A 27,420-nucleotide genomic window follows, 5' to 3' on the forward strand; every position below is an offset into this window, starting at 1 on the left:
AATGATGGATTTGCATATTTGTTTTAATGCTCCGTGAAACCAGAATCTTTACTGGTAATAGCATGCCCATGCAAGATTACATTCTTCTCTGTAAGTTACAGTGTCTAGAAGATGGGAAAGGATTATAAATAGTATACATTAATAATGCTAACTTTAAAAAGATTTAGAAATAGGAAACTTACATACTTGCAATCTTTCATTTTAGTCTCCTCTCTTAAGACTTAGTTATTCTTTCTGAAATTCAGATTTTAATTTATATGATCTTTACTAAAAGGTAACATGTAATATCTGTTATATAAGAAGAAAAAAAATAAGAAGATAATATTGAAGCCAGGACATCTTGCATAATACGTGAAACATCAATACGCATCCACACTTGGCCAAACATCCACACTTGGCCAGTGGAGTGACTTGGAATAATACTTTTGAGAATGGATTTTGCATAATATGAAGGAAGAGCTGTTCATAGATTTTTGACCCAATAATTCCACTTTCCATTGGGAAAAAATTAAAATGCCTAACAATTAGATAATATAAATTATGAATATCATGTAAATTATACATCTATTAGAAGGAATAGAATTATTAAATTATATTTTTATACTTATATTACATATACATCTATTAAATTATATTTATGAAGATCAGATATGGAGAAAAACTTTTATTTTTCAATATAAGTAAAAAAGCAAAAAGACAATTGTGTTACTGGGATTTCACGTGTGGAAAACAGAAATACATTAGATGCGGTTCTCTCTTCCTCAGCAGGGCCCCATGCTGAGCCATCCCACTTCATCTTCATCATTGTGGAGACACTTGCTGCCTCCATGACTGAGCAGATGACATTTCGTGGCATCCTCAAGGGCCACAATGGCTGGATGACCCAGATTGCCACCACTTCCCAGTTTCCGGACATGATACTATCTGCCTCTTGAGATAAGAACATTATCATGTGGAAGCTGACCAGGGATGAAACTAACTAGGGCATCCCACAGCATGTTCTTTAGGGTCATACCCACTTTGTTAGTGATGTGGTCATACCCTCATATGGGCAGTTTGCCCTCTCAGGCTCCTGGGATAGAACACTTTGGCTTTGGGACCTCACAGTGTGTACCACCACACACAGATTTGTAGGCCACACAAGGATGTGCTGAGTGGGGCCTTCTCTTCTGGTAACTCAGAACTCTCTGGCTTCCGAGATAAAACCATCAAGCAGTGGAATACTCTGGGTGTATGCAAATACACTGTCCAGGATGAGAGCCATTTGGAGTGGGTGTCTTGCGTCTGCTTTACATCCAATAGAAGCAATCCCATCATTGTCTTCTGTGGCTGGGACAATCTGGTCAAGGTATGGAACCAAGCAAACCGCAAGCTGAAGACCAATCACACTGGCCACACAGGCTACCTGAACACTGTGATTGTCTCTCCAGATGGATCCCTCTGTGCTTCTTAGAAGCAAGGATGGTCAGGTCCATGCTGTAGGACCTCTATACTCTAGACGGTGGGGACATCATCAATGCCCTGTGCTTCAATCCTAACTAATATTGGCTCTATGTTGCCACAGGCCCCAGAATCAAGATCTGGGACTTAGAAGGCAAGGTAATTGTAGACGAACTGAAGCAGGAAGTTATCAATACTAGCAGCAAGATTGAGCCATCCCAGTGTACCTCTCCGGCCTGGTCTGTTGATGGACAGACTTTGTTTGCCTGCTACATGAACAACCTGGTGTGCATGTGGTAAGTGACCATCAGCACCCACTGGAAATATATGGCGGAGCTTTAGAAAGAAAAAATTGGTTTTCTGACTTAAAATAAATACATTAGATGCAAACTGGAAGGAAATACTTATTTTAGGAAGGTAGAATTAAATGTGACCTTTTATTTTTATTTTATTTTATTTTTTTATTTTATTTTTCCCCCTTGTAACAAAATGTAAAAAAAATCTAAAAAGATCCTAGAAGGTCATATAATTTCTAGGAAATGACTACACAAACTACATTGAAATAAAATTGGCAAAAACCTTAACTAAAACCTGAAATGAAATAAATAAATGCCCATTGATTACACATAGAATTCCACTGTTAAACTTCACTTATTCTACCAATGTAAATATTTGCAACTCAGCTTTTGTGACCCTCCAGTGATATTTCCACTGTTTTCAAAAGCTGTTGAGAAATATTTGGAATTATATTTAGTACTGTTCAAGGTGTATCCAACATCACAGGAGGAAAAGGAGGGCATAGATCACATAATTAAGGAAGGGGTGTTGCATCTGGAGGTATAGTATTCCCTCTTCATAGCCAGATCCAGGGAGAGAAGCTGATCTGGGGAACACAGGCCAATATTACTACTCTAGCTCCCCTTGGGAGACAAGGCCCTGAGGCAGAGAGGTCAATATCTGGGAAACCAGGTGGATGCCTGCAGTGGTCAGGGAGGAGACCAGCAGGTCTGCAAATGAAACTATTTTAGGGCTTTTGTTTATATGGGACAAGAAACACAATTCAGAGTATATTAAGCATGTCAAGACTATATTGGCTTATGTGACTAGGAAGTACATAATTTGTAGTTCAAATGATGTCAGCAGGATTTTTTTTCTCTTTCTCTGTTTCCTTATACACTGTTTTAGATCAGCTTCTCTTTGTCTGTTGGCCTCTTTCTCTTACTTCATTTGGCCTTCTGCCAGGGGGTAGGCTTTGCTGAGGACTGTCTCAAGTTTATGTCATTCATCTTAGAGACACCTCCCCCAAAATAAGAACTCCAGGAGGTTCCTTTCCTATAGTATTACATGCACAAATGGTGGTTTAGTTTCCTACACATGGTGGCTGTGAATTGTACTTACAAGTGAATGTTCATTGTTCAGGATGCTGTGCCTGAGGTGCTGTGGTTGGTGAAGTAAGGGCAGTCTTTGTATCTTACTAAAAATACTGACATTAAGAATCTCTCCTATCATTAGTGAAAAATTAGCCCCAAAATAATAGAGCATTGCAAAAACTGCCATCTTTTTTTAAAAACCCTGTTTGCTAACCCATGGCTTTCTATGGTATTTTAGGGAGTAAATAGAGTTAAGTGAGTAACTTGAGATATAGTTGGGAAACCATGCTATCCTTGTCTCAATATTTTTCTTTTATTTTAAACTCCCTGATTCTATAAAGTCTTCATTCCCCACCACCCCTCCCCCGTTCCTGCACTTGGTGGTTCACATGGTGACAGCAGTTTCCTAGGATGGGGCTGGGGCAGGTTATTTGTAAGTTGAGTGTTTATAAGGTGGGAACTGTCTGTACTGCATTAGTCATTCAAATCTCGGCTTTTAAATAGGTCAGTTGTCTCTTCTCTAATGAGGGAGTACTTGTTCTCTTAACATTCTGGCAAGCTTGTTTGCTTATTTTCTTCCCTGTCCGAGTCATACTAATGAATACATCCCTCTTTTGATCTTCGGGAGGTATATGGAGCAGAAGGAAACCTTGTGATTGGAAAAGAGGAACAGCAGAAGAGAGTCAGACAAAGGTAGCCAAAGTCTGTTTTAATGATTCCAAAGTGATTCAATAATGTAAAAGACACTATCATGACAGTGAGCATCATCCACCCCGTAGCCAGTTTCTGTATGAAAGAAGAATGGATGATGGCTTTCCACTCTAAAAGTTCTTCCCAGCAGATTGTTAGAAGGGCCTTGACATCCTTGCTAGTTAGTATTCCTTGGGGTTAAGACATGTAGGACTTCTGTTTGAAAAGGCAAAAGTCCAAGTGTATAGGTCACGTCTTACTCATTTTTGTACCTTCTGCACCAGCTCCAGTGCCCAGAATAGTTCATATTTAATATTTTTAGCAGATTAATTCTAGTTATTCATTTAGTCATTCAGCATAATTCTTCAATGATGAAGATTATAAAAATAACCCTTATTGTTTATGTACTATAAGTTAGGCAATGAGCTAAGTGTTTAGTGTCCATTATCTTAATCCTTACAACTCTATGAGATAGTTGCCATTAGTATTACCATTTTATAGGTGAAGAAGCCTAAGCTTCAAGAGGTTACGTTATTTTTTCCATGCAAATGACTGATAAATGGCACAGGCAGCACTTGTCTATAAGACACTCTGATGCTTAAAGACTGTACTTTAAATCCCAGTGCTGTGGAATGGGTAGGATGGTAAATTTTGTCATGTGTATTTTACCACAATAAAAACAATTGAAAAAAAAATCTTTATGATCCATCCTTTCTCTTTGCTATTACTTAAGTCTGGCCAGAGGTCAGGACCAGACTAGCCACAGGCTGAATCCAGGCCAGAGTCATGGTTTTTGCCTTGAATTAGATGCCAATATAAAAACTGGAAGGCTCCAGATATCATTTTCCACTTAGGAGAAATGACAATTCCAAGTCTGGGCAGGAAACTTTAAAAGGTGAGCTGGGACATCTTGTCATGCAAGAGAGTAAAGAAGTTATCAAACACCTCTTTGGGTTGTGCCAAATGACTCCGGAGCCATCCTGCAGAGGCACAGATATATAAAATGCGAGATGATTTTGTCATCAACAAGAACTGCAATACATTAAAAACCATCATATATATTTAAATCTGTGAGTTCATAATCATAATAAAAACAATTAATTGATAACCAGGGAAGATCCTTGGGAGCTAAATCATTATTTTGAAAAGGAAAGAGTCAGGTGTTCTTCGTGCCCTCCCTAAACAAAGCACACTGTTAAGTAACCAAATAATGGATAAGGGAAAGTTTCTCTTCACAGAAGTATTTTAGCTAGTAGGTAAAAATGTTTATACACACACACACACACACACACACACACACACACACACCGACACTACATACATATATATAATTAGTATGGTAGAAAATCACTATTCTGCAGCCTCAGAACTAGTTGAGGGGCTCCTACCCATTTTAATTGTACAATTCAGTGGCATTAGATACACTCATAATGTTGTGCAACCGTCACCACCATCCATATCTCTACGACTTTCATCTTGTAAAACTGAAACTCTATCCTTATTAAACAATAACTCCTCTTTTCACTGACAGCTACCATTCTTCATTCTGTCTCCATGATTTTGACTAATCTAAACCCCTCGTACAAGTGGAATCAATCAGTATTTGTCTTTCTGTGGTTGATTTATTTTACTTGGCATAATGTCCTCCAGGTTTACCCATATTGCAGCATAGTTCAGAAAATTCATTGTTTTTAAGGCTGCATAATATTCCATTGTATGAATTATCACATTTTACTTATCTATTCATTCTTCAATGGACACTTGAGTTGCTTCCACATTTTAGCTATTTTTTTTAATGTTTACTTATTTTTGAGAGACAGAGACAGAGAGAGACAGAGAGTGAACAGGGGAGAGGCAGGGAGAGAGGGAGACACAGAATCCAAAGCTGGCTCCAGGCTCTGAGCTGTCAGCACAGAGCCCAATGTGGGGCTTAAACCCATGAACCAAGAGCTCATGACCTGAGCCGAAGTCGGATGCTTAGCTGACTGAGCCACCTAGGTGCTCCCACATTTTAGCTATTGTGGATAACGCTGCTCTGAACATGAGTGTGCCAATATATTTTTGAGGCCCTGTTTTCAATTCTTTTGGTGTATATCTAGAAGTAGAATTGCTGGGTTATATGGTAATTCTATTGTTAATTTTTTGAGGCACCTTTATTCTCTTTTCCACAGCATCTGTATATTCCCATCAAAAATACAGAATGCTTTCATGGGCTCTTGGGTGGCTTAATCGGTTAAGCATCTGACTTGGCTCAGGTCATGATCTTGCAGCTCGCGGGTTCAAGCCCCATGTTGGGCTCTGTGCTGACAGCTTAGATCCTGGAACCTGCCCCTCTTCCGCTCTCTGCCCCTCTTCCGCTCACGCTCTGTCTCTGTCTCTCTCAAAAATAAATAAACATTAAAAATAATTAAAAATAAAAGAATGCAGAATGGTTTCAATTCCTCCACATGCTCTCCAACACTTGTTATTTTCTGGGATTTTCTGGCATTGTTATCCAAAATGTAGTAATTGGTGTGAGGTTGTATCTCATTATGGTTTTTTTTTTTCAATTTTGATTCCAGTATACTTAACATAGAGTGTTATATTAGTTTCATGTGTACACTATAGTGATTTAGCAATTCCATAGGTTACTCAGTACTTACCAAGACAGGCTCTCCCAGGTAGGCTCCGTGCTGCCAGCACAGAGCCCGATGCAGGGCTTAAACTCACTGTGAGATCATGACCTCAGTTGAGATCAAGAGTCAGACATTTAACTGACTAAGCCACCCAAGTACCCCAGTGACTCTTTTCTTAATGTTTTTTTTTTTTGTTTTGAGAGAGAGAGAGAGAGGGAGAGAGAGAGAGAGAGGGGGAATGAGCAGGGGAGGGGCAGAGAGAGAGAGCACATGAGGATCCAAAGCACCACTAGTGCAGAGCCTGATGCAGGGTTTCAACTTAAGAACTGTGAGATCATGACATGAGCCAAAACCAAGAGTCAGGCGCTTAACCAACTGAGCCACCCAAGCACCCCAAGATAAATGTCTCTCAGTCCCCATCATCTATTTCACCCATCCCCCTACCCAGCTCTCCTCTGGTAATCATTAGTTTGTTCTCTATAGCTAAGAGTCTGTTTCTTGGTTTGCCTTTTTCTCTCTTTTTTTTCCCCCTTTGCTCATTTGTTTTGTTTCTTAAATTCTACATAAGAGTAAAATCATGTGGTATTTGTCTTTCTTTGACTGACTTATTTTGCTTACCACTATCTGAGATCAAGAGTTGCACACTCTACCAACTAAGCCAGCCAGGCGCCCCATACCACATCTTCTTTATCCATTCATCCATCAGTGAATACTTGGCCTTCTTCCATAATTTGGCTATTGTAAATAATGCTGCAATAAACATTGAGGTATGTATATATTTTTGATTAATGTTTTCATATTCTTTGGGTAAATACCCAGTAGTGGAATTACTGGATCATATGGTGGTTCTATTTTTAATGTTTTGAGGAACCTCTATAATGTCTTCCACAGTGGCTGCAACAGTTTGCTTTCCCACCAACAGTGCATAAGGGTTCCTATTAGTCCATATCCTTGTCAACACTTGTTTCTTACGTTCTTGATGTTAACCATTCTGACAGGTATGATGTGATATCTCATTGTGGTTTTGTTTTGCATTTCGCAGATGATGAGTGATGTTGAGCATCTTTTCATGCATCTGTTGGCTATCTGTGCGTCTTCTTTGGAGGAATGTCCATCCAAGTCTTCTGTTCATTTTTAATAGGATTATTATTATTTTGGGGGGTGTTCAGTCATATAAGTTCTTCATGTGTTTTGATACTAACCCTTTATCTGATATGTCATTTGCAAATATCTTCTCCCATTCCATAGGTTGCCTTTTAGTTTTGTTGATTGTTTCCTTTGCTGTGCAGAAGCTTTTTATTTTGATGTAGTCCTAATAGTTATTTTTGCTTTTGTTTCCCTTGCCTCAGGGGACCTATCTGAACAAGTTGCTATAGCTGATGTTAGAGAAATTACTGCCTGTGCTCTCTTCTAGGATTTTTATGGTTTCAGGTCTCACATTTAGTTCATCCATTTTGAATTTATTTTTGTGTTTGGTGTAAGAAAGTGGTCCAATTTCATTCTTCTGCATGTAGCTCTCTGGTTTTCCTGGCATCATTTCTTGAAGAGACTGTCCTTTTCCCATTGGACATTCTTTCTTGCTTTGTTGAAGATTAATTGACCATATAGTGGTGGGTTTATTTCTGGATCATCTCTTCTGTTCCATTGATCTGTGTGTCTATTTTTGTGCCAGTATCATACTGTTTTGATTACTACAGCTTTGTAATATAAATTGAAATCCAGAATTGTGATGCCTCCAGCTTTGCTTTTTCTTTTTCAAGATTGCTTTGGCTATTTTGGAAGTCTTTTGTGATTCCATGCAAATTGTAGGATTGTTTGTTTTAGTTCTATGAAAAATGCTGTTGGCATTTTGATAGGGATTGCATTAAATGTGTAGATTGTGGGGCACCTGGGTGGCTCAGTTGTTAAGCCACTGACTTAGGCTAAGGTCATAATCTCGTGGCTGGTGAGTTTGAGCCCCATGTGGGGCCCTGTGCTGTCAGCTCAGAGCCTGCAGCCTGCTTCTGATTCTGTGTCTCCCTTTCTCTGTGTTCCTCCCCTGCTCATGCTCTGTCTCTCTTTCAAAAATAAATAAACATTTGAAAAATGTATAGATTGCAAGGGATGGTGGGGGAGCAAACAAGGTGGCTGAGGCTGCTGCCTCCACCTGCCAGAACTTTCCTGTTGGCCAGAGCTGGAGGGACCAGGAGGACCTCAGGCGTGCATCAGCAAGCCTTCCATCAGGGTCACTAACTCACCAGTAGCATGTTCTAGGAGCACCATGCTGCGTGCGCTCGCTCCTCCACCTGTGTTTCTTTGTGTGCTCCTCTAGGAAGCACATTCTCTAGTGTCCTGGCTGACAGGGCTATGGGCGTCCGGGCAGTGGCCTGGCTGTTCCTCTGGGAGGTGGCTGGGCTCACTGGCATACCAGCCACAGCCTACACTGCTATCTCCCACTGACCCTGGCATAAGGACTCTTGCTCTGAAATTATTTTGAATAAGTTTTGAAAGATGGGTCCCATAGAGACCTTTTAATAACAGTGAAATTTGGAGAAATTGTTGAGGACTGATGGACCTGCCAACTCTTAATTAAACAGTACATCCTGGACTTTTTGTGGATCATATGAGTTAGCTTCATTATGACAGAGAAACATAACAGAGGCAATGATGGTTTCAGAAAATTTTAATATAGGAGCTCCCAATTAGTAGTCCAAAAAATCTAAAGTTCTAATATATGCCAGACAAGACTCACAATGTATTGTTGCCAAGCTTTTTCACCTGTGCACTATTGTTATCATCGGCCATGTAGTAAAGATGGAAAAACCTTTATTGTAGTCAATAACCCGGATTTATTGATGTATTGTCACCAAGAATTTCCAATATGAAATGCTGGGCTCAGTCCGAAGTGGCAGTTCCTTGTGCCTTGAAGAATAAGGACATCTGCCAAAGGAGCAATCTGAAATCTAGATCAGTATATAAGGATGTGGCTTTACAGGTTCCAGTGAGACCGGCCCTACACACCTCTTCAGTAGGTTCTGTGACTCTGCTCATTACCATCCCATGTTCTACTTCAGTCCTTGTGGCTGTTCATTTCCCCTGTAAGCTATATGGAGTTAAATGCTTTCCATAAACTAAAATAAGACCTATTTACTTATCTTCATTTCGGTTAGGAAAAGGGATTGTTTTATGGATTAGAGACAAATTATTCTCATTTTGTGAGTAGAAACACTTTAATTTCAGCTAAAAATGGAGAAAATCCTCACAAACAAGAATAGATAATTTGAAAGAAAAAAATAAAATGTGTAGATTTCTTTGGGTAGTATAGACATTTTATTGATATTTTTTCTTCCAATCCTTGAGCATGAAATATCTTTCCATTTCTTTGTGTGCTCTTCAACTTCTTTCATCAGTGTTTTATAGTTTTCAGAGTACAGATCTTTTACCTTTTTAGTGAGGTTTATTCCTAGATATCTTACTATTTTGGGTGCAGTTGTAAATGAGATTTTTTTTTAAATTTCTCTTTCTACTCCTTCATTACTGGTGTATAGAAATGCAACAGGTTCTGTATGTTGATTTTGTATCCTGCAATTTTACTGAATTCTTTTATCAGTTCTAATAGTGTTCTGGTGGAGTCTGTCAGGTTTTCTATACATAGTATCATGTCATCTGTAAATAGTGAAAGTTTTACTTCTTTCTTATCAATTTGGATGCTTTTTATTTCTTTTTGTTGTTTGATTAATGTGGCTAGTACTTCCAGTACTATGTTGAATAAAAGTGGTGAGAGTGAACATCCTTGTTTATTCCTGACCTTAGGGGAAAGATTCTCAGGTTTTCCCCATTGAAGATGATGTTAGCTGTGCGGTTTTCATATACGGCCTTTATTATGTTGAGGAATGTTCCCTCTAAACCTACTTTGTTGAGGGTTTTTATCATGAAAGGATGTTGTACCTTTTTTTTTTAAGTTTATTTATTTTTATTGAGAGAGAGTACCAGCAGGGGAGGGACAGACAGAGAGGGAGTCCCAGCCGTCCCAGGATGTTATACTTTGTAAAATGCTTTTTCTATGTCTATTGAAACGATCATATGATTTGGGGCACCTGGGTGGCTCAGTCAATTCAGTGTCTGACTCTTGAGTTCAGCTCAGGTTATGATCCTAGGGTCATGGGATCGAGCCCTGCATAAGGCTTTGCACTGAACATGGAGCCTGCTGGAGATTCTTTTTCTCTCTCCTTCTGCCCATCTCCCCCACATGTGTTTTATCTCTAAAATAAAAAATAAATAAAATAAAATAAATAAATTCTCAAAAAAAAAAGAAATGATCATATGGTTCTTAATATTTCTCTGATTAATGTGATATCACATTGATTGTGAATATTGAACCATCTTTGCAACCCAGGAATAAATTCCACTTGATTTTGGTGAATGATTTTTTAAATGTATTATTAGATTCGGTGTGCTAGTATTTCATTGAGAATTTTTGCATCTATGTTCATCAGAGATATTGGCCTGTAGTCTTCTCTTTTTGTGGTGTCTTTATTTGGTTTTGGTATCAAGGTAATGCTGGTCTCATAGAATGAATTTGGAAGTTTTCCTTCCTCTCCTATTTTTTGGAATAGTTTGAGAAGAATAGGTATTAACTCTTCTTAGATGTTTGGTAAAATTTGCCTGTGATGGCATCTGGTCCTGAACTTTTGTTTGGAGTTTTTTTATTACTGTTTCAATTTCCTTGCTGATAATCAGTCTGTTCAAAATTTCTATTTCTTCTTGTTTCAGTTTTGGTAGGTTACATGTTTCTAGAAATTTATCCATTACTTCTAGTTGTCCAATTTGTTGGCATATAGTTTTTTGTAATATTTTCTTATAATTTGTTGTTTTCTTGTGGTGTTTGTTATTTCTGCTCTCTCATTTGTGATTTTATTAATTTGAGTCTTTCTCCTTTTTTCTTGATAAATTTGGCTAGAGGTTTATAAATGTTATTGATTTTTTTTTCAAGGGATCAGCTCCTGGTTTCATTGATTTGTTCTACTGTTTTTTGTTTCTATATCATTAATTTCTGCTCTAATCTTTATTATTTCCTTCCTTCTGCTGATTTTAGTTTTGTTTGTTGTATTTTTCTAGCTCCTTTAGGTGTAAGGTCAGGTTGTATTTGAGATTTTTCTTACTTCTTTAGGTAGGCCTTTATTGCTATAAACTTGCCTCTTAGAACTGCTTTTGCTGTATTGCAGAGGTTTTGAAAGGTTGTGTTTTCATTCTCATTTGTTTTCATGTACTTTTTGATTTTTTCTTTGATTTTTTGATTGAGCCATTCAGTGTTTTTTGTATGTTATTTAACCTCCATGTATTTGTGGTCTTTCCATATTTTTTCTTGTGATTTAATTCTAGTATCGTGGCATTGTGGTCAGAAAAAGTACATGGCATGACTCTGATCCCTTTGAATTTGTTGAGACTTGTTTTGTGGCCTAATATGTGAGCTCTTGTGGAGTGTTCTATGTGCACATGGAAAGAATGTGTATTCTGTTTTAGGATACAAAGTTCTGAATATATTTGTTAAATTCATCTTTTGTAGTGTGTTATTCAAAGCCATTGTTTCCTTGTTTATTTTATGTTTCGATGATCATCCATGGATGTACATAGGGTGTTAAAGTCTTCTACTATTATTGTATTATTATTGATTAATTCCTGTATGTTTGTCATTAACTGTTTTATGTATTTAGTTTTTCGTATGTTGGATGTATAAATATTTACAATCGTTATATCTTATTGTTGGATTGTCCCCTTTATCATAGTTCCCCTCTTTATCTCTTGTTTTAGTCTCTGTGTGTTTTTTTTGTATTTTTATTTCACTTATTTTTTAAATTTACATCCAAGTTAGTTAGCATATAGTACAACAATGATTTCGGGAGTAGATTCCTTAATGCCCTTACCCATTTATTCCATCCTCCCTCCCACAACCCCTCCGGAAACACTCTGTTTGTTCTCCATATTTAAGAGTCTCTTCTGTTTTGTCCCCCTCCCTGTTTTTATATTATTTTTGCTTCCCTTCCCATATGTTCATCTGTTTTGTCTCTTAAAGTCCTCATATGAGTGAAGTCATATGATATTTGTCTTTCTCTGACTGACTAATTTCACTTAGCATAATACCCTCCTGTTCTGTCCACGTAGTTGCAAATGGCAAGATTTCATTCCTTTTGATTGCTGAGTAATACTCCATTGTGTATGTATATATATATATATACATGTATATATATATATATATATATATATATATATATATATATATATATATTACATCTTCTTTATCCATTCACCCATCAATGGACATTTGGCTCTTTCCATACTTTGGCTATTGTTGATAGTGCTGCTATAAACATTGGGGTGCATGTGCCCCTTTGAAACAGCACACCTGTATATTCCTTGGATAAACACCTAGTAGTGCAATTGCTGGGTCATAGGGTAGTTCTATTTTTAATTTTTTGAGGAACCTCCACACTGTTTTCCAGAGTGACTGCACCAGTTTGCATTCCCATAAGCAGTGCAAAAGAGATCCTTTCTCTGCATCCTTTCCAACATCTGTTGCTGCCTGAATTGTTAATGTTACAGGTGTGAGGTAGTATCGCATTGTGGTTTTGATTTGTATTTCCCAGGTGATGAGTGATGTTGAGCATTTTTTCATGTGTCAGTTGGTCATCTGGATGTCTTCTTTGGAGAAGTGTCTATTCATGCCTTTTGCCCTTTTCTTCACTGGATTATTTGTTTTTTGGGTGTTGAGTTTGAGAAGTTCTTTATAGATTTTTGATAGTAACCCTTTACCTGATATGTCGTTTATAAATATCTTCTCCCATTCCCTCGGTTGCCTTTTAGTTTTGCTGATTGTCTCCTTTGCTATGCAGAAGCTTTTTATTATAATGAGTTCCCAAAAGCTCATTTTTGCTTTTGTTTCCCTTGCCTCCGGAGACGTGTTGAGTAAGAAGTTGCTGCAGCCAAGATCAAAGAGGTTTTTGCCTGCTTTCTCCTCGAGGATTTTGATGGCTTCCTGTCTTACATTTAGATCTTTCATCATTTGAGTTTATTTTTGTGTATGGTGTAAGGAAGTGGTCCAGGTTCATTTTTGTGCATGTCACTGTCCAGTTTTTCCAGCACCACTTGCTGAAGAGACTGTCTTCATTCCATTGGGTATTCTTTCCTGCTTTATCAAAGATGAGTTGGCCATACTTTTGTGGGTCCATTTGTGGGTTCTCTATTCTGTTCCATTGATCTGAGTGTCTGTTTTTGTTCTAGTACCATACTGTCATGATCATTACAGCTTTGTAATACAGCTTGAAGTCTGGAAAAATATGGAAGTTCCATGAGTTTGCATGTCATCCTTGTGCAGGGGCCATGCTAATATTCTCTGTATCATTCCAATTTTAGTATATGTGCTGTCAAAGTGAGTACGTTAGTCTTTGTTTTAAAGTGTATTTTGTCTGATACAAGTCTTTTTCTTTCTCTTCTTGCCCATACTACTTAGGATGTTGGTTTGACCACTATACAGAGTCAAAATAACAGAGGCTCTGTCAGAATTAAAGTTTACTTCTCTCTCACAGTAATATGATGGTAGGCAGATGGTCCTGGGTTTATAGGAAGTTTTGTTCCTTGAGGACATCCAGGGACCTGGGTTCCTTCTGTTTTGTTGTTCCACCATTCCTTGGGTTTTACCCTCCTCCAGATATTTGAAACTGGTTTATCTGCCCCCATGGAAGGGGGAAAAGGGAGTAGAGACCAGGGGACTCACTTTTAAGACAGGGAGTTTTAAGGGGTTGCATGCGTCACCCCTGCTTACATCCTATTGGCCAGTACTTAGGTCAGTCTTGTGGTCAAGGCTAGGTGGAAGGGATGTTGTGCTATGCAATCTCTACATGGGCAGGGGAATGATATTACAAAAATATAGAAAGAGTGAATGAGTATTGGGGAGACATTTAGCAATATCTTATATTCTTTCAAGTCACACCTCTCCCCTCTCAAAAATATGCCCTTGCATTCTCTCTACTTAAGGAAGAAAAGTGGGTCTTTGTTGTGCCAGAAAGAGAGAGCCACATCAGACTTTGCATGGAGGCAGTGTTAACAGTGGTGGGGTGGGTCTGGTGGTGAACACCCCTGGAACAGTATGTAAGTCCTAAGAACACACCTGGAGGCAGGGGAGGTCGGTAAGCTGCAGAGGTGCTGACAGCAAAATTTGGCTGCTTCACAAAGAACTGCCAAGAGCAAGTTCTTTGTCTAAGCCCTGGTTTATCTAACTCTAAGCCTAAAAACCATTCTGCCAAAACCATTTTGCTTTCTCTCTAAGATTATAAACACTTGAAGTCAGTGCAAGTGTCCTTATTATGCAGGGATGAGTGCATTTTTTACAAATGACATTGTGCTTCGGAAAGCAAGTTCAACTCTGATGTTTGCCAGGATAAATAGTTCATTTATTAGAAATAAAGAGCCAATGTATCTCATCCTTAACTGAATTTAAGTGAAGTAAGCTGAAATTCCTTTGTTCTTGACAGGACACTGATACGCATTTTCATCTCCTTTTCTGTGCTATTGATATTTTGAGTGTGTACAACTCTTTAAACTTGTTTCCTCTTGCCAGTAAAGTTTGAAGCAATTAAGCACACTACCCTTCTTTATTAATCTTTCACATATGGGGAGAGCAAGAAATATAGAGAACATTTTTATTTCCTGGGAGCTTTATTTCTAGATCCCTTATTTTCTGTCTGAAGGAATGGTCTTTGATTTCCTCTAAGTCAAAAACAACCAAAGTAAGAAGTTTTGTGCAGGATTTAAATGCGACTGAAGTTGTGTTAGAACCTTGCAAACAGGCATCAGGAAGGAGCCTGGGTTTGATTCTGATTTTGCTGCTTTTACTAATTGTGTGAATTTGGGTTAGTCACTTGACCTCTTTGAGGCTCATAGTCCTTGTCCAAAAAGTACATTTGTGGCATTTTGCCCCTAAAAATATATTTGCACTGTAAGATTTTTTCCTTTTTCCAGAAAGATTTTTCCTTTTTACAGAAAAATGATCTGTACCCCATTTGGGTTGCTATTTGAGTTAAATCATAGTTACACTGCTTACTAACTGTGTGGCCTTAGTTAAGTTACTAAAGCTCTCATGTCTCAATTTCCTCATCCATAACATGGGGTGATAAGAGTACCTGCTACATAAAGTTTTCAGGAGTGCTTAGAACAGTGCCTGGGACACGGTAAGCTTTATATAAATGTTAGCTGCTGTTGCTGTTCTGTGACTATGTAATAGCCACCTGTGTGCACTGGGCTTGGCTAGGACATTGACAAGATAGGAAAGGGAATCGGTCTCCAGTCTGGTTGTTCAGTGCAGGCTGGCATTCTTAAGGGTTCCTATACTTATAGGGAGCAGTGACTGTGGAAACTGCTCAGAAGCAAGAGCTACACTAACCTTTCAAGGTAACTGCTGATGATGCATCAGAGAGAGCACAGTGCCACAAAATTTTGCTGAAAAAGGAAAAAATCTTACAGTGCAAATACATTTTTAGGGGCAAAATGCCACAAATGTATAAATAGGAATAATCCTACAGGTGGATTCTGGTGAAATCCATCCAGTGATATGTCTTATTTCTTCTAAACATTCTTATTCTGGGGGTGCATGGGTGGCTCAGTCAGTTAAGCCTCCAACTTCATGAAGTTCAGGTCATGATCTTGCAGTTCGTGGGTTCAAGCCCGGCATTGGGCTCTGGGCTGACCACTCAGAGCTTGGAGCCTACTTCAGATTCTGTGTCTCCCTCTCTCTCTGCTCTTCCCCCCACTCATGCGCTCTCTCTCTCTCTCTCTCAAAATGAATAAACATCAAAAAATTTTAAACATTCTTATTCTGTTCCTTATTATTATTTTGAATTTTATTCCTTATAGCCCTTTTTAATGTCAACCCCATCCTCCTCTTCAGGTGCATGGTTTATTTTCCTTCATCTATATAGAACCCTTTCTGGGATGAGGGGTTCAAACAATACAAAGATGCAGATCTGCATGTTAACAGAAAATAGCAGGTAAAATGTTTCACAGGGGACTCTTATCAGACTCTATTTTAGGGAGATTTCACTCAAAAGGCTACCCAAATATGCACAATTCTTCTACACCCCCCCAACCGACTCATTTCCCCCTACTTTTCAAATTCAACATCTTCAAAGACATTTAGTTCAAGAAATAGGGGCAGCATCTGATTTGAGAAAACATGCATTTTTTAGCTCAGAAAACTGTGTTGTCATTTTTCTTTTAGCTTTCTTTAAGTTATTTCCTTGATCCTGGAAGAAGGTGGAGATTTACAACACATTTTATTGGTACTTTTCTCCATCACCCAGATGATAAATTATTGAGAAGCCATTTGGTCTATAAAAATGAAATACAAGGCCCATCCCCTTCCAGCACGCTGCTTGGACTGACTCCAGCTGCTGTGAACTGCTAGGGCCCTGTGGTTGGAAAAACAAAGCAAATCCCTTACACATTTTGGGCTTTGTCCTTTGTAGGCGGATAGAGAGGAACAATGACCTGATGGACTATTGGCTCTCTGGATGCTACTGAAGGCCACAGAGTCAGCTCTTTTATCACTCCAGAAGGGTCCTTTATTCTTCTGAGTTTTGAGTTTCAGAGATTTTGTACCTATATTTTAGCAAGTTCTTATTTTAGGCTCCAATCAGTGATGGTGATAGCTTCCAATCATTGACAAGGTTTTCAGTTTTTCTGAGACTTCACTGCACTCTGTCTTAATCCCTGTTTGGGTCACATACTCCTCTGAGAATCCTGTGGTGAGCTGCTTCTGTCTCTTCTCAGCAACTGCACTTGTGCACAAACACACTGAAGACTGCAGAGTGTTCACATATTCCCTGACCACCCAACTCCTCACCTCATTACAGGGCTATGCATCTCACTGATTAGACTACATTTTCCCTATGGTTTTTAAAAGTATTTGTCTGATGGTAATATAATTTATTTCTCTCTCTTTCAAAAATAGAAGATTTATTATTTCAGCATGACCTTGTCTTTTATGTGATGGTCAAATCGGCTGCGGTTTTATAAAAATAAGATTTAGTTTTAGTTTTATTTTAGGACACCTGTATTTCTGGAATATTAGTATTTTGAAGCTCAGATTTAGAATCAGACACAGGTGTTTTGTATTCCAAAATCTATATGAATTTTTTAAAACTAAAATCCAGAGAATCCCAGGATTAGTCTAGTTTTTCTCCAACTTACACTTGAATATACTTTTAACTAAACTGTCTGTTGTATAACATAATACAATTCTGTCTATTAATATTAATCCATATTCTGTCTACCTAATTATCTTGGAGCACTACATTAAAAGTTTTATGAGAACCGTAACCATTCAGATATTTTTGGTGAATTGCTGGTAACTTGTTGGAACTAGAGGTGTGGAAGATTTCTTACTATTTGTTATCCTCTACATACGTGTGGTGACATTGATAGGATCATCAGTGCAGTTTCTGGAAGGTGCTTTGTCATTGGTGGGTACTTGTGGCTGTCTAAATCTTGCTTCTCATTAATAGACAGGAAATATTTAGTCTCATAAGTGTTCCACTTAGATGCTTTACTCTTCAACTTAATGTTTTATGTCTGAATATTACATACTTGGCTGCCTTCAGACCCTGGATTCCATCATGAAGATTGTCATCTGCTTTTTGTTACTGTGCTGTTGATCTGTTGCAGGCCGTCACTTCCCTCTCTGTCCTTGCTGTGAATAGTGTCACTGGCTTATTGACCAAGCCAACGAGGCCTAATCCCTTAGTGCATGATCATCATAAATCTAATGATCAGCACTCTGTTGGCACAATCAGGGTCTCCAAATCAGTCACTGTAGCAACCATGCTTTGTGTGATGTCACGTTGATAAACTTCCAGTTTTCTGCGAGCTAAGGATATCTGTCTTTTCTGTGCTTGAACTGATCTAGTGAGTAGGTCCATGGCCTAAGATCCCGGGCTTTAGACCTAGGGAGATGTGACTTTATATCTCAGTTGGATTATTTGGTGTTGGATACACCAAATATTTGGTGTATCCAACACCAAATAATTCTGTATGGGGCTCTTACTACCTCTCTTGCTAGGTTATTCTAAGATTGGAGATAGTATCTGTAAAGCACATTTTAGGGGCTTAATATATGGGAGGTTCTCACTATGATCTCCTAGTCATAGTCACTACCTTTGAAATACTGAAGGGAATCAAAAAATCTTTCTGTGTGATTTGCACAAATGTAAACTAGCAGAATATTTGATGTTGGACTGGGAGAGCCCATCATACTAAGTGTGAGAGAAGACAAAGTCCTCTGCCAAGCGTGAATGCAGTTCTTATTTTGGAACAGTGCCTCTTTGGAGACACACAGCACAGGCTTTTAAGGGCTGGATCATCTAAGGTGAATGTTTCTGTTACTGAGAAAAATGCACGTGGGGTAAGGAGATCATTAGCTGTGAGCAGAGGTTCTCACTGGAAAAAGAAAAATAAAAAGGCTCAAATCCAATTGTACCCCCGACTACAAATATACTGTCTATGAAGGTTACAGTTAGGGAGAAAATTATTTCTTAATATTTTGCAGTTTCACAGAAGAAATAAGAAAAATGGATTTTCAGTCCCTCTGACTGGGCAAGAAACATAGCACTCTTATCAGAATGCTGCTCTAAGAGAGGTTTATGGTCAATTACTTGGTCTTTGAGACCCTACTGTGCTTTGGGAAGCTAGAGACAATTTCTCTGTACTTCCCACATGGAGTTGATGGCGAGCAAAGATCTGGATTTGGGTCTCATTGGACACACCATTCATATCATGAAAGGTGGGCTCAGTAACAGGCCTTGCAAAGATTTTGGGCAATTCTATTCTGAACTTACATATGAGTAGGCTGTCTGTACTTATTTTCAGTGTGTTCCCTATCTGGAAGAGAAAGGGGCACCGTGGAATCCAGAGGATTTACATAAGGCCTCAAACTCTGACTCTGCTCCACACTTAAATTACCTGATTTTTATTTACTAAAAATGGACTCAATAACATGATTGTTAAAAATCCAGATGGTTTCTTGAGGAGCAGTGGTTTTGTTCAGTGTTTTATCAACTTAATCCCCTTGGGAAAGAGAATGTACAGGGGCTCAGACTAGGGTGGACTATTCTGTTAACCTTGGTTGCGAACCCTGCCCCACACTTAGGTCAGAGGCCTGGGACAAGGTGGTTTCACGTGAACAATTCAGCATCTCGTTTCTGAAGATCTGAAATGCTACAGGTTCTTGCTGTCTGAGCTGTTGCAAATAACTTCTTTCTTCTCACCCAACTCTGTAGTTTACGCAGAGGTAGACTTTTTGTACTGTGGGGTCCCAGGAGGCTAATGTTAATGAGCTAGTTAGTGAGTATCTGCCGGGATCATTACATATGGCTGCTCAGGTTGAATGGGGTGTAATTCCAGGGGGTGCTGTTCACATAACTACAATGTGTTTGGTGCCCCTGGGGTTGAATGCTGCACTTATGTACAAAGAAGCCCTAATATCTGCTTGAAATGCAGAGTGGCAGGTGTTTAGGATTCTCTTTCTCACAGTGATTGCATTTTAGATGTTGGCTTACTTTGGCAGAAAATGGTGGTCTGGTCCTTAGTTTCTGCAGAATAGCAGCAGTCAGGGGTCCTTGCTCTAAAAACTCTAGGAATTATACTGTATGTCTGTTTTTCACAGCTGGTTCCCAGAAACCTTGATTCATCAGCAACAGTGTGGCCCTGGCTCAGGCCCAAGCTGCTGAGATCCTACAAGCTTCCTCATATGTTCCTCTAACTCAGTCCCCTGGGGGAGTTAGAGGATAAGACCCCTAAACTACTGGTTGACTGAGTGGGTGGGGGACAAACTTAGAGATTTGTGATCAAAGCTGGCTTCAGGCAAGGATGCACTGAAACTGGCTTGCTTCTAACACCCCAACCCCCACCCCTGCTGTTTCAGACCAGGATTTTGTGATAAAAGAGATAGAAAACCACTTTAAATGGATGCAGTATAAATAAAGAAGATCTATCTATTCATTTTATTGAAAAGTATATGAGTATGACTGCCCTCAGGTGCTTGAATGATGCCATTAGAACCTAGTCTCCTTCCCCCTTCTCTCCTCCTCTACCCTCCTCTCCATCCTTTGGTTCTGTTCTCCTCTGTGATGGCCTTGTTCCAGGGCTGGTCTTCTGCAGCTGGTGGCCTCCAGCATCTCCAGGGATGGATCCTATAAGCTTAGTTATTCCAGAGGAAAAGACCCAGCAGCTCTAAAAAACAAAATAAAAACAAAGCTCCAAAAAATTCTCCTCCAAACAACAAAAAACAGAAAACCAGCTCATATACCAAACCAAAAATGTGAAAAACAAACAGAAGAATGTGTGTTTGTGATCTGGTTTGGGTTATGGGCTCATCACTGAATCTATTGCTGTGGCCAAGGAAATGGAATCCTCTACCAGTCCTGGGACTTGTGTCCATATCATCGTTATATCCTCAATCATGTAGATTCTGGGGGTTAGAAGATTAGTTCTCTAAAGGAAAATCAATATGCTGTAGCTAGAAGAAGGAGAAATGTATGTCTGGGTGCAAAACATGAGTTATCAGGTCAGGCCTTCCCACCTCTCCCTTTCTGCATCACCATGTGGGGCCAGTGGTCCTCTTCTTCATGGCCTCTATAACCTACCCTCTTCTGAGATAGATTTCCTTGTTTAGGGTAACCCTTACCATTCACTAAATTTGCTTCCATTGCTTTTACCAAAACATCTAAAAGCCTTACAAATGTCAAACAAACATGTTTCTGCCTCTAACTTACTTGACTTTTCCATAACGTTTCACACTGATGACATTCATTTCCATTTAAAATGGTCTCCTCCTAGATATCATATGTTTTCACTCATATGCAGATCTTGAGAAACTTAACAGAAAACCATGGGGAAAGGGAAGGGGAAAAATAGTTACAAACAGAGAGGGAGGGAGGCAAACCATAAGAGACTCTTAAATACAGTGAACAAACAGAGTTGATGGGGGTGGGGGAGAGGGGAAAATGGGTGATGAACATTGAGGAGGGCACTTGTTGGGATGAGCACCAGGTGTTGTATGTAAGCGATGAACCATAGGAATCTACCCCCCAAACCAAGAGCACACTTTACACACTGTATGTTAGCCAATTTAACAACAAATTATATTTAAAAAATAAAATAAAATGGTCTCTTCTGTTGACTTTCATGACATTGTGGTCTCCTTGTTCTCTTTCTACTTCTCTGATCCTACAGGTATCTTTCAAGGGCAGAACATTTAACACCAGGTTACCTCACCGATTTATTAAACCACTAAGTTTTCTCGGTCTTCCTTCCCTGAGTGTCCTTAGATCTAGTGTCTATCTCCACAGCCCCTTCACTTAGGGTCTCATCATCTGTCACCTGTGATGTGGCCATCTCTTCTGGTAACTCTCTTTGCTTGCAGTTTTATGCTTCTCAAATCTATCCACCCAACTGCTTCCAGATCCCTAGTTTCCTGTTTGACGCCTTCTATTGTTCTCCACTTGCCTGTAGATGCTGATTATAGGTGTTCCCCTGATTGTCCCTAGACTCTCTCTCTAGTGTCCTTTCTTTCTGGCTTCCCTCTGGGTTTCCATTGCTCCAAACATCTTATAGATCCCACCATGAACTGAAAGTTTCAATCCTACAATCTTTGCATGGGGTATTCACTGCCTTAGCTGCCCTTCCTCCAGTTATTTGCCGCAGAGTCTCCTTTTTGTCTTTCAAACCCTCTTTAGGCATCATGTTCTCTTGGAAACTTTCTTCAACACTCTGACAGCTCACACTGTTTGAACAAATCTTTTCCTTTTCTGTATTAATTTGTACACCCTTTATTACATTCAGTATTCTATATTTTAAATATTTATTTATATGTCTTTCTTTCTTTCTTTCTTTCTTTCTTTCTTTCTTTCTTTCTTTCTTTCTTTCACTCTTTCACTTTTTCACTCTTGCTTTCTTTCACAGACTTAATGCCTTGGGTAGGACTTGCATGGAGCCAGCCTTCACCACTCAATACTGATACAAAAACAGCTGCTTCACAGTTTGTCTTTTCTGATCACTGATGTCATTTGAGTTTCTGTCCAAACCTTAAATAACCTATTAGTATATAAGCTTCTTGAGGGTAGTAACCTTTGTGTCTTCTTCACTATGCTTTCATGTAATAAGCTATCGATGAATACAGTTGTCTGGAGGCACCTCAACTTTCATGTATGGTCTTTTGTCACTCCAGCCCCATTGAGTACCAAGATGGAGGTTAGGTGGACTTCCTGTGGTCACCTAACTTCTAAGGGGCAAAACCTTGGGCTGGAGTATAAGTTTTTTTTTGATGACTTAGGCTAAGGTTCATCTCACCACAGCACTTAATTCAACCATTCTCATTTCTTGGAGAGATTTAGAGGATTTTGCTAAAATCCAAGATACTAAAGTATCTTGGCCAGTACTGTCCCAGGATTTTCAACATTGTATACTCATTGTCCTTTACATATAAACCTCAAGAAAACTGATCCAGAAAGACAAAAGAACAAGTTTAAGAAGCCCTATAGTCAGGAAGTGTCTTTTTATACCTTTTCACCTTACTGAGCATGAAAGAAAATTCATAGGGAGAAGGAGAGAGAAAAACAGAGCAAGAAGAATGTGACAGAAAATGTCACAGAAATAATAGGATACATTTTTTTCTTAATTCTTCTAGAATCCCTCTGTCCCAATCTGCTAAGGCCTTTCTAGCCTTGTTCCAGGGCTTCTAGATTCCTTTCCTTTATTTTCATATACTCTTTGATACCTTTTACTGTTAGCTTCCTTAAGTCTTCTCTGGAGGTAGAAAGAATATATAAACCAAAAACACAAAGGAACATTTTTTGTGGGGGAACTTTGTACTTTTGAGGGGACTTCCCAACATTGAAGCTTCCTTCTGTTAGAAGCTGGTAGGAGGTGGGGGTTCTTCCTGCAATTGTGGAAATTGAAAATATTGGATCCTTTTGGCCCCTGGCCGCTAAGACACAACACAGCTTAGCCTGTCAGACCATCCCACCTAGAAGGTTGTGTCTAGAATGAGTGTCAGGAAGAAGCAAGCACAGTGGTGGCATTGAGTAGCCCTGGCATTGGCAAGGTCTCCTTCACCAAGCTTCTCTTGTGACATGACTCCAGCTCCAATTCCAGCCTCCCAGTTTCTCTTGGTTTGTGTCTATTTTCCAAAGCTTTAACTTTTCCCATGATTCTGTGAGCTGCTTGACATTCTTTCAGTAAACTCTTTTGTGCTCAAGTTAGCCAGGTAGATGCCTTTGTTTTCAACCAGGGAGCCTGACTGGTAACACTTCCTCATTGACATTAGAAAAGCACAGAGAAGAAATATGCCATCTTCTCTGTGGCACTTCTTACCTAAGTCTCCCTCACTCACTGATTTTATTCTTTTTTCTCCTCCTCCTCCTCCTCCTAGTCATTCTGTAGCTATCAATGCCTCCTTTAAGCTCCATTTCAATTCAAGCTAGTGGATTAACTGTGCCAGATGCTTCATATATCATATATTCATATCATATGTGAATCCTGGATAATCAGCTTTCTTCTATATGAGATTGGCAAATGTGAAAAATACTGAAAATCTCTTTACATGGAATACAAACACACTTCATCAATGATGCTCAGGGAATGCATTTCCATGACAACAGGATGTTTAGGATTTAAGACAAATAAAGGAATATAAATGTACTTAAAACCATTTTTTTCCTACAGTACCAGCAATGAGCATACTTATTTTTTTATTTAATAAATAATAAGCATATTTATTTTATTTATTTTGAGACAGAGAGAGAGAGCACAAATGCACATGAGTGGGGGGAGGGGCAGAGAAAGAGGGAGGGAGAGAGAATCCCATAGGCTCTGCACAAGGGGCTCAATCTCATGAACCATGAGATTATGACGTGAGCCGAAATCAAGTCAGATGTTCAATCGACTGAGCCACCCACTTCTGATTTAATATCAGCCCACAGAGCTCATTTTTGGAAGTCAAGATAATGCACTCATAATGAAATATCTTAAGCATTATGCATTTTCTAAAACAAAAGCAAATTTCTTTTTTTCTCCCTGTGGGGAAGTTTCATTTGTCAAGAATGAAAAGACCTCTCTTTCTTTCTTTCTTTTGTTTTAACATTTTAATTTATCCCAAACAGTGTGAAACATACATCTTTAGTACAAAGAGTTTTCAGAACAGTTATAACAGAGCACATTTAAAGACAAAGAATGTTTTTACTTGCAATCCACTTGTTCCCTGTCCCTCACATATCCCTTCCATTTGTTAGTATCCAGCAATGCTGCCTTCTGCCACAGCACAAGGAACCTTTAAAATGATTCGTTTGTGGGACACCTGGGTGGTTCAGTTGGTTGAGCGTCCAACTTCAGCTTGGGTCATGATTTCGTGGTTTGTGAATTCGAACCTTGCCTTGGGTTCTGTGCTGACAGTTTGGATACTGCTTCTGATTCTGTGTCTCCCTCTCTCTCTGCCCCTCCCCTGCGTGTGCTCGGTCTCTCTCTCAAAAATAAATATTAAAAAAATAAAAAAATAAAATGATTCATTTACTATCTGTGCAGTGTTCAACCTGACTCTTTCAGGGTCATGATAATTTAATTCCTAGTCAAAATTCTGTCTGTGATTAGAATAATACCATTACTGGACAAGAACTTTTACATACGTTACCTTGAATCCCTGAATATCCTTCTAAGGTAGGGTTAGTATTCCATGTACATATGGAAAGATAATTCACCCAAGATCACAGAGACTCATGATATGAACCCAGTCTGTCACACTGAGAAGCCCGTTTCTGTTCTATTTCTCCATATTGCTTTTACTTGCTTGATGTATTATGATTTTATAAATTGAGATACAGTTGACATATAACATACCAGTTTCAGATGTACAACATGATTTAATATTTGTATATGTTGTGAAATGATCACAGTAAGTCTAGTTAACATCTATCACCACAGGGTCACAAAATTTTTTTTTTCTTACAGTGAAAACTTCTAAGATCTACTCTTAGCAACTTCCAAATATACAATTCAGTGTTATTAACTATAGTCTTTATGCTGTACACTACATCCCGAGGAATTATTTATTTTATAACTGGAAGTTTGTACCTTTTGGCCACCTTCACCCATTTTTCCCACCCCCCACCTTTGATAACCACCAGTCTGTTCTCTGTGAGTTTGCTTTTTATTTAGATTTCACATATATGTGAGATCATATGGTATTTGCCTTGGTCTGACTTATTTCACTTAGCATATGCCCACAAGGTCCATCCGCATTGTTGCAAATAGCAGTGTCCCCCCCTTTTTTTATGGGTGAAAAATATTCCATTTTACATGTATGCCACATCTTCTTTATCCATTCATCCATTGATGGACACTTAGGTTGCTTCTATATTGTGGCTATTGTAAATAATGCTGCAGTGAACCTGGGAGCGCCGATATCTTTTTGAGTTAGCACTTTCATTTCCTTCAGATAAATACCCAACAGTGGAATTGCTGGATCACATGGTAGTTTTATCTTTAATTTTTTGAAGAACCTCCAGATCCTTTTCCATAGTGGCTGTGACCAATTTACATTCCTACCAATAGTGTACAAGGATTCCCTTGTCTACTTTGCCAACACTTGTTACTTCTTGTCTTTCTTATAATAGCCATTCTAAGAGGTGTAAGGTGATATCTCATTGGCTTTTATTTGCATTTTCCTGATGATGAGTGATGTTTAGCACCTTTTCACATTCCTGTTTGCCCATCTGTATGTCTTCTTTGGAAAAATGTTCAGATTCTCTGCCCATTTTTAAATTGGATTGTTTGTTTTGTTTGTTTTTTGCTATTGAGTGGTATGAGCTCCTTATATATTTTGGATATTAACCCCTTTATATATTTTGGATATATATTTGGATATTATATAATTTGGATATTATCAAATATATATATATTTATAAATATCTTCTCCCATTTGGTAGGTTGCTTTCTCATTTTGTTGATGGTTTCCTTTGCTGTGCAGGAGACTTTTATGACAACAGGACAAGTTCCCTTTAACCAGTATTTACATTTTATCACTCTGTTGTTTTTAAACACACTTAGCCCAAAAAACAAGGAAAACTTGCAGTACTTGGAAACTTAGAGAAATCACAAGAAAACAAGTCTTTGGAGCCTAGTGTCCCTTCTTATTTCTGTTGGTGACACATAGCACTGAAAATGAGGGCCTAGTCCATTAGCCAAAATAATAGACACTTGTGAAAAGCAAATAAACTTTGGCTTATTTCTGATGAATTAGAGGCACCATTCACTATTAATAGCAGAACCATTAAAAACAACCTGTGTTATGAGGTACTTTGTAAAGGACTGATGTCTGAGGCAAGTGGTGCCTTATGACGTCCCTAGAATGAAAGCTGCCACATTTGAAAGTGGTAAAATAGAAATAGGCCCAAGCAACAAGGAGTTGACAGCAATCCTAAGTCCAATTTCCTGACTCCCCTCCATTTCCAGCTGTGTGGTTGCCAAACTCATCTTTGCTTCTAGGTTACTGCTTTAGAAAGCCTCCCAGCATCCTCATGAGAACCCCCATCACCAGTCCTGCCCATGGCCCTGGCTTTGCTGCTGGGATCACAGGTCTTTGGTGTGGTCTGGTCTCTCCTTTACTCAGTATGCTCCTGCTTTGCCCAGCCTGTACACAGAAGAGGCAGCTCTCCATTCTAATATCCTATTTAATTTTGCAGGGCATTCACTCTCATTTATGATTCGGTAAGTTTTGAATTTTAACATTATTTTGGATGATGAAGAGGTAGATAAATCAAACAATCAAACCTTTTCATTGTAATCTGTCGGTATCACTGTGGGCCCAGGTCATAAAAAATCGGCTCTGGATCCATGTTTCCCATAACTCAGCCTCTACTCCTCACCCCAGATATACATTTTATGCCTCTGTGAACAAGAAAAAGTACTTCTCTTTTCTCATGGAGCACAGGAAGTGGATTTAGAGAAACAAAAATGAGATTGGAATTGACTATGTAGAGAGGGCATCAGTGACTGACTAGAGGGAGCCAGGCTGCAGGTGGAGACAGAGCCAGATTTCCTGGCAAGAGACTCACTTTTTGGCTCTGAGCTGGGGATGGAAGCCTAACTGTCCAGGGGCTAGGGTGGGAGCAAGGGGGCTGCTGTAGCCTTGGAGGGTGATGGGGGTGGGGCCGGACTGCAGACTCCCAGAGTGGACGTCCATCCCCTGGTCTCTGGAGCAGCGTGTAGCATCTTAGATGTGAGAGGTT

General features: G+C 39.0%; 1 non-coding gene and 2 pseudogenes across 1 annotated transcript; 2 read left to right on the forward strand and 1 right to left on the reverse strand.

Annotated features, from left to right (window-relative positions):
* Positions 1–827: 827 nt before the first annotated feature.
* Positions 828–1,453, forward strand: LOC131492696 (small ribosomal subunit protein RACK1-like; annotated as a pseudogene).
* Positions 1,454–1,461: 8 nt separating this feature from the next.
* LOC131492415 (phosphatidylinositol-glycan biosynthesis class X protein-like) lies at positions 1,462–9,224 on the forward strand (annotated as a pseudogene).
* Positions 9,225–13,422: 4,198 nt separating this feature from the next.
* LOC131494216 (U6 spliceosomal RNA) lies at positions 13,423–13,528 on the reverse strand. Its single transcript, XR_009253262.1, has one exon. It is a non-coding gene; the product is annotated as a U6 spliceosomal RNA (small nuclear RNA).
* Between the last annotated feature and the right edge of the window lie 13,892 nt (positions 13,529–27,420).

This window comes from Neofelis nebulosa, chromosome 13, assembly GCF_028018385.1.
Source record: "Neofelis nebulosa isolate mNeoNeb1 chromosome 13, mNeoNeb1.pri, whole genome shotgun sequence".
Classification (NCBI taxonomy): domain Eukaryota; kingdom Metazoa; phylum Chordata; class Mammalia; order Carnivora; family Felidae; genus Neofelis; species Neofelis nebulosa.